Genomic DNA, 9,153 nt, shown 5'->3' on the forward strand with positions numbered 1-9,153 from the left:
CGTATAACGTGAAATAAGCGCGCTAGAAAAATAAAAGACCCTTACCTTCTTCCAACTGAATATGCAATCAGCCCGAAATAAGAGTGATGAATTTTGTGCATTTCTAGAACAATTTGACTTTGATTTTACAGTCATCATGATGACTGAAACGTGGTACAGTGACACCAGTGATGTGATGCATCTCAGTGGTTACAACCCATTAGTTATGAACCGTGAATGTAAGCGCGGCGGTGGTGTTTGTCTATATCTTAAATGTGGAAATGGCTATGAAATTATGAGTGATTTATCACTGTCTACTGATCATTATGGAGCTATTTGTGTAAAGAGTGGTAATTTTGTGTTCTCTGTCATGTATAGGCCACCCGAAGGTGACCTAAACAAGTTCTTTAGTTATTTATATTTGGTGTTTTCCTCTGTAAATCAGTGTAACTACACAATGGTTCTTGGTGGCGACCTTAACATCGACATTCTCTCTTGCACCGTGAAACAAAAAGAGTTTTTAATGATCCTTGAGTCGCATTCATTTTACAACGTTGTAGGAGCCCCTACACGCGTTACTGCAAATAGTGCAACGGCAATTGACTTATTTATTACTAATATTCTTGATAATAATATACTTAGTGGTACTGTAACAGCAGCAATAAGTGATCATTTACCTATATTTCTGGTTGCCGATCAGAAACTTATACCCGCAAAAAATTGCATGCAAAGTTTTATCATTCAGGATGTTACAGAAAATACACTTCAGCTGTTTCGAAACGAAATAGCTATCACACGCTGGGATGACTTGCTATGTTACTCTTCGCCCAATGACGCATATGACCATTTTATTTCACTGTTTTCTTCCATATACAAGAAGCATTTTCCATATAAAGTAGTAAAGAAACCCAAACGTGCACGAAAGCCCTGGATGACTAATAAATTACTAAAAATGATAAAAGTTAAAACAAGGATGTATCACAATTTTCTTAAGAGTCGTGACCCTGAATTTCTAGAAGATTTTAGAAAATACCGGAACTTGTTAAATAAGTGTTTGAAGCGTGCAAAACGCGACTATTATGCACATCCATTTGACGGAATTACGGATTCTAGACAAGCATGGAAGAAACTGAGTTCAATTCTACCTTCCAGGAATCAGACAAGAACTTTGGAATTAAAAATAGATGGCCAACAGTACGAGGGAAAAGCACTAGCAGAAAAATTTAATGATTATTTTCTCTCATTAGTCGAGAGTACTTACAACACCGACGCCCAGCGATATCTATCTGCCCCATTAGAACATTCTGTTTTTTTGAATCCTACTGACGAGTGTGAAGTCCTGAATTTATTCCATGCTTTGAAGAGAAACAAATGCGAGGATATAGATGGAATAAAAATGCAGCCGGTTAGCTTTGTCATTGACCTTATTGCCCCATACCTAACCCATATTTACAACCTAGTTTTGTATACCGGTGTATTTCCAGAGAAACTTAAGACTGCTAAAGTGACAGTAGTGTACAAAAGTGGAGAAAAAGATAACTTAGGGAATTATAGGCCAATATCAATATTACCAATATTTTCAAAACCACTCGAGAAAATCATCTTTATAAGACTCACCGGTTTCTTTGATGCTAACTCTGTTATTACATCATCGCAATATGGCTTCCGGACAGGTAGATCTACTGAGACAGCTCTACTTCACCAAAAAGAATTAATTTTAGATAATAGTGAAAGGAAGCTACTAACACTAGGACTATTTGTGGATTTCTCCAAGGCTTTTGACAGAATCAATCATAATATCCTACTAGACAAACTGTCTTGTTATGGTGTTCGTGGTATTTCTTTTAATTTGGTTCAAAGTTACTTGACAAATCGACATCAAGCAATATGTATAGGAAATGAAATGTCCTCATTACAAAACAATAAGCATGGCGTACCTCAGGGGAGTATTCTCGGCCCACTGTTTTTCAATGCTTACATCAATGACCTTGTATCTCTAGATAGCACCATAAATTATGTTATATACGCCGACGACACCAGTACATTTTTTACAGGAAGCAATGCAAATGACCTTGTCAAATCCGCCAACCTATTCTTGGACAAACTATGTAAATGGTCAAGCGCTAATAACCTAAAAATAAACTGTTCCAAAACAAAAGCAGTTCTCTTTCAAGCTAAACAAACAAATGTTCGCATTAATCCACTGAAGTTCGATAATACTGAAATAAAATTTTCTTCATCAGCAAAATCCCTGGGTGTCGTTTTTGATGAAAACATGCTATGGGATTTTCACGCCGAAAACATACAAACTAAACTGTGCAAAGCATTAGGTATAATGAGAAAAGTACATTTTTTACCTGTCCCCCAAAAACTAATGCTTTATAACACGCTTTTTGCACCTCATCTATTATATTGTCATCTTGTTTGGGGTACTGGCACCAGGAAATCACTAAATAGATTGGTTACATTACAAAAAATGCAGTTAGAGCCATTTCAAACTCTCCATATAATGCCCACACTTCCGACCTATTCCTTAAATACAAGATTACTAAAATTTCCATGCTTTATGAGCGCCAGTTGCTGGCATCTTTCAAATCTGAAATCCATAAAAATATAACAACATTACGAGCCGTTGCAAACTTGCAGATTAACATATCATCTCGCTCCACCCGCCACCATGAACATTGGCACGTTCCGCGATCACGTACTAACTACGGTCTCCAGATGCTTCGAAACAGGCTGCCTAGTACACTTAACAAATATAAGCTAACGGAAGAGCAGCTGCGGGTTCTCACCAAGAAAAAATTATTCGATATTATTAACTAACCTGTACTGTTAGATTTGAATGTATTTTTTAACTTATGCACTCATTCACTGTTTTTGCACTTATCTTGTTCGTATATTTTTTTCCATTTGTTCCTTGTTATTCTTCCCATCATATATATTTCATGTCCTTCTAAACTGTCGTGCTTGCTGCAATGTGGTTCGGGGAGACGGGGCCAGTCAAGCTGCCCTTGACGCAGCTTTTATCCCGTCACCCTCGCCACACATCGTACATGCCCTGCACTTGTTGTGGGAAATAAACTGAAACTGAAACTGAAACTGAAACTGAAACTTTTTGAGGGATCATTTTCAATACTCATTTTCCTGCTAACATCGCGCGATTGGCACAAGCTCCCAAAACAAGCAATAAGGAATGAGTCGAGGAGGGTTCTGATCATTAATTCTCGGTCTTTTGAAAAAGCGCTGCCCCGGTGGCTCAGTGGTTATGGTGCTCGGCTGCTGGCCCGAAAGACTCGGGCTCGATCCCGGCCGCGGCAGTCGAATTTCAATGGAGGCGAAATTCTAGAGGCCCGTGTGCTGTGCGATGTCAGTGCGCATTAAAGAACTCCACGTGGTCGAAATTTCCGGAATACTTCACTGCGGCGTCTCGCATAGCCTGAGTCGCTTTGGAACGCTAAGCCCCCATACACGAATGATTTTGTAAAAGTGATCCTATTTGCTTGTTAGTGACGTATATTTCTCTGTTTTTTTTTTCACTGCTTTTCATTGTTTTGTTTTCTTATGTTCGCATAATATCATACTAGGTTGTACGAAACCTCTCCTCCTGAGATATTCTTGCACTGTGCTTTGTTTGCATTGTTTTATTATTTTCGCGGTCTTAATTAGGTTTTATGAAACTACTCCTATTCATGTCCATGGCAAAGTATACAAGTTCCATTTACACGCTTTCAAATCCTACTCGCAGCACACAATACCTAAATAACTTAAAGTTATTGTCACGTGCTCCCCTAGTGTGCTTAAGTCTGAACTCCTGAAAAATGTTTCAGATGACGCATCCCTCTCATTCGTAGCTATTTTAAAAGAACATTGCGAAGCACAGCTAAATTCTCTTGAAGACCAACTTAGCATTGTAGCACTTTATTCGGACGAAAGACAGACACTAGCATATTGTGTGGCCAGGAAGGAACGTAAGCTTTACGATAAACAACAACGTAAACATATTCGAGATAAACTTCCGGTATAAAAGGAAACATCTAGACATGTCCGTTTCTATGTACCAAGAAGATACGCCGTTGACACTGCAGGACGATGACAGCAATGTAATTGTTTTTTCAGAATTCCTAAATGATTTTACAAACATATTCTGAAGCATAGTATCACGTTTTGCCCAATTGATAATAATTTCAGCGAGTATAAATCTCGCCGAGATCGCACAGCATTTGCGAGAAGAATGTGTATTAAGGAGTACTTCACCGAGAAAATTAAAAACCTCATTACTAATTTACCTACAGCTTCTAACACGCGGTCAACACATGTTCACAAAACTGAAGCGGCCAGCCTTAATTTTGCCCCTCTCAGAGCCTACAACACGTGGACACTGGATGCGGCACAGAGTGCCAAACTAGAGTCGTATATGAATTCCGCCTCCAAAGAAATTATAGTATAAAGAAAGCAAGCTCCAAATCCAAGAAATCTTTCCTCGATAGAACAGGCTACTTAAGCCAACTGGCTGCTAAAACCGATATAATCATTAAGATAGCGGACAAAGGTGGTAGCTAAGCCATCCTGCCAACCAAAAACTACAAAAACGAGGTTATCAGCCACACAACAACCTTTGCCATTACAAGAAACTGGGTTCCGATCCCACCTTAAGGTTCTTCCTTCGAAATTCTACCGCCCCGGCCGGGATTGAACCCGTGTCTTTCGGGTCAGCTGGCGAGCACTATAACCACTGAGCCACCGCGGCGAGTACCTGGTAACGTTTAAAGCTAGAGCCTTATCCAGTGAGGCTCGCCTAGCAGTGCTGTTCAAAGAGCTAGTGGGTATTAAATGGGATGTCGTAGGGCTTAGTGAGGATAGGAGGGCAGATGAGGCGTAGGCAGCACTAAGGGGCGGGCACGTACTGTGCTATCGTGGATTAGCGGACAGACAGAACTAGGTGTGTGATTCATCATCAATCAGGGTATAGCTGGCAACATAGAGGAGTTCTACAGTATTAACGAGAGGCTGGCAGCTATCCTAATTAGGCTTAATAAAAGGCACAAGCGTAGATTAGTGCAGGCCTACGCGCCTACATCCAGCCATATATGGCCACATCGTTGAAAGTTTCTAGGAAGACATGGAGTCGGCTATGAACAATGTACAACCTTTGCCCGCTAAGTTGCGAGACTGAGTCCATTAAAAAATGCGTTTAAGATTGAAATAATTTGTGCAGCACCCATTCGAAATAGTCTGCCTTGCGGTCTATACACAGCTTCCAACGCTTCTTGAGGTCTTGGAAACAGTTCGAAAACGCTGCTTTTGGCAGGTCTGTCAGCTCTTTTGTCGTGGCGTCTTGAATGGCCTCCACGCTCCCCATCCAGCGACCTTTTAGGGCTCTCTTCACACATGGAAACAGGAAAAAACTGCATGGCGAGAGGTCAGGTGAGTAGGGCGGATGGGGAAGTAGAATAATGCTGTGCTTGGCGAGAAATTTTATCACGCTGAGAGCAGTGTGCGGCCTTGCGTTGTCGTGGAGAAGGCTCCATTGTCCAGATGCCCATAAGTCAGGGCGACAGCGTTGCAGTGCATCACGCATGTGTTGGAGCATCCGCCCTGATTCACCGTCTGCCCTTGTGGGACGAACTCATGGTGTATGACACCTCTGAAAAAAAAAACTATCAGCATCGTCTTTGTTTTGGTCTTCTGTCGCCGCAGCTTTCTCGACGCCGGAGAGCTTGTGGACCGCCATTCGGCACTCTACCTGTTTTTTTGAGGATCGTAATGAAAACACCATGTTTCGTCTTTAGCAAGAATGATGTCTACGAATGCAGCATCTTTCTCTGCCTCGGAGAGCAAATCAGCGCTCACTGATGCCCGCGTGGTCTTCTGGTCGTGTGTGAGGGAGTGCGGCACAAGTCTGTCATTCAGCTTTCGTTTCCCGAAGTTCTCACGCACAATTTGCTGGTATGTGTTCTTACCAATGTCGCGAGCATCTGATAGCTTGCAGACTGTAATAGTGCGGTCTTTCTGTACGATTTTCCTGATCCGAGCCACGTTTTTGTTTTCATTCCGGTGAATGGGCGGGCAGGCGGGCAGGCAGGCAAGCAGGCAGGTAGGTTGGTAGGTAGTTAGGTAGGTAGGTGGACGGGCGCGCGGACGGACGGACGGACGGACGGACGGACGGACGGACGGACGGACGGACAGACAGACAGACAGACAGACAGACAGACAGACAGACAGACAGACAGACAGACAGACAGACAGACAGACAGACAGACAGACAGACAGACAGACAGACAGAGAGACAGACAGACAGACAGACGGACGGACGGACGGACGGGCGGAAGCAGACAGACAGACAGACAGACAGACAGACAGACAGACAGACAGACAGACAGACAGACAGACAGACGGACGGACGGACGGACGGACGGACGGACGGACGGACGGACGGACGGACGGACGGAAACAGAGATACAGACAGACAGACAGACAGACAGACAGACAGACAGACAGACAGACAGACAGACAGACAGACAGACAGACAGACAGACAGACAGACAGACAGACAGACAGACAGACAGTAGCCGCCGCGGTGGCTCAGTGGTTACGGCGCTCGGCTGCCGGCCCAAAAGACGCGGGTTCGATGGCGGCCGCGGCGGTCGAATTTCGATGGAGGCGAAGTTCTTGAGGCCCATGTACTGTGGGATGTCAGTGCACGTTAAAGACCACCCAGGTGGTCGAAATTTCCGGAGGCCTTCACTACGGCGTCTCTCATAGCCTGAGTCGCTTTGGGATGTTAAACCCCCTAAACCAAACCAGATAGATAGATAGAGATTAATTGTTGTCTTCTTTCGTCCCAGTGGAAGGGGGTCGCAAAAAGTTTTCTCTGTGGTGAAATTTGAGCGCAGAGCCATGGTGTTTTTGATAGAGAGCGGGTAACGCTGCTCACTCTCGGCCTGTTGTTTTGGCCCGTGTGATTTCTAGAGTCAGCACAGCGTTCAAAGACGTAATCTAGCCCGTTCTTGTTAAGTGCCGCAGGATCCCTGATTCATCGGAGAAGGATATTGAAACCATTACCAACGCCACCTTGAGGGAAGTGGCGGAAACGGGGGAGAGTCTTGACCTCCCAAAAACATAAACATTATCCACAATTACTAGCTGCATGTATTCCTGTTTTCCCGCAGAATTATTGTCTTCAGTTGAAGGGTAATGTTAAATATTTAGTCAATAATCTGGCAACTTTTATTTTGGTAGTGGCATATCAGACTTCCCTGGGCTCATAAAGCTACACTATTATAATCGTCATCATCATTGCCATCACCTCGAGGGCCAACGGCATGTTTCGTTGCATGATTGTTGCAGTATGTCATATATGAGAACTGGCGCGGTTACCTGCTGGAAAATCCGAATGTCATAAATGTGAACAGAGCTGTGGGCACTGCTTATAATGCGTCATGCGCGCGTGTGTAGTAATGCGAGATCCATATGGACCTTGAAATGGAGGTTTGTGAGGACCAGGTATGACGGGACATTACAGCGTTGTCACGTCACTAGCTGTGACGTCACGTCACTTTACAACGTCATCACGTGACCACCAGGTTTGACGTCACATTACATCGTTGTCACGTGACCTGGTATGACATCACACTAATTTGATGTCATCACTAATACTAATTAGTCTCAGTTTTACCTAATTACATCCAATAGCATTGATTACGCATGTTTATTAGTGTATGTTGATTAGCATTAATTATTGATGTGACGACATCCTCTTCGTCACGTGACTCGTCAGCTCGTGACGTCACATGGTGAAATTTTTTGCAGACACATATTTTGCGGATGTGACCTTGAAACTGAGCCATCTAAATGCGGCTGCGTTTTTATGGAGGAAAAACGCTAAGGCGCCCATGTGCTGTGCGATGTCAGTGCGCGTTAAAGATCCCCAGGTGGTCGAAATTATTCCGAAGCCCTCCACTACGGCACCTCCTCTTCCTTTCTTCTTTCACTCCCTCCTTTATCCCTTCCCTTACGGCGCGGTTCGGGTGTCCAACGATATATGAGACAGATACTGCGCCATTTCCTTTCCCCAAAAACCAATTATAATGCTCTCGCATTTATAAAAAAAGCCGCTCGCTTCTACAAAGACATAAATACAACGTCCTTCTTTTGATAGAGTCGCAGCTTGTGAAGTGTTTTTCGAAGGCAGCATACAGAAGACTGAAAAGAGCGTCTGCTGGGTGGTAAAATTTTTATCTACGCTGAGTCCTCTCGTTAAGCTGAATAGAGCTAGAAAATCGAAATATACTGATATGCGTCTGCAACGGCGACCAGTTTCTTTAAATTCGCTAAGTATTCTCAAGCCTAAGAAGAGTAACATGAATGCCTCTTCTCCCCCTCCCAATTTCTGGTAGATGGTGTAGAAGGTCTGTTTTCGTCGATTGCCGGTTCACGCGTGAATGAGCGAAAGGCTTCCAATAAGCCAGGTATACGCGAAGCAGGCTGTCGAATACTGACACTGATACGCTTACAAATAGTTAGTGAAGGAAACTTAATGAAAAAGGTATCGACCAACGTACTGGCGGTAACCGCGTAGGGGACACCCCTGTCTGCAGTCCATAAACTCTGCGAAGGTTCATCTCATGTTATAAGCTTCTCCTATTGCGTGCACATCAATAGTGTCTGCACAGATCTTATTAAATAATTACATACCACTTACGACCGCTATTGTTATAACTAGTCGTCATAATGGTACCATCATCATTTTGGCTTTCCTGTCTCACAGGATTCTCAGAATTGGTTTTAATTGAAAAACTCCTTAACCGCCTTTTTTTGTGAGGCCGAGCCGCCGACCTCCACTCCTGAATTTGAGGTTGAGATGAGGTTCAGTGAGGTCACCAGTGGCCTCAGGAAAAGTGATGTGAGGGCGTCTCAGGAGCCCTGAACCTCACCAGTTGGGGCTGAGGTTGAGTGAGGTCGGCAAATTTTTTAAGGCTACGGTGAGGTCGACATTTTTGAGGTCAAATGCCCTCCTGTGATTAGCTGCCTTGTCAAATCCTTCGAAAGCATGGTAAATATTAGGTTAATGTTTATTCTTGAATCTCGCGAACTGCTTGAACTCCACCTTTGCGGCTTCAGAAAGGCTTGTTCAACAGTGAACCATCTTGTCCGGCTATAAAACAGTCTGAG

This window comes from Amblyomma americanum, chromosome 1 (genome assembly GCF_052857255.1).
Source record: "Amblyomma americanum isolate KBUSLIRL-KWMA chromosome 1, ASM5285725v1, whole genome shotgun sequence".
In the NCBI taxonomy this organism is placed as follows: Eukaryota; Metazoa; Arthropoda; class Arachnida; order Ixodida; family Ixodidae; genus Amblyomma; species Amblyomma americanum.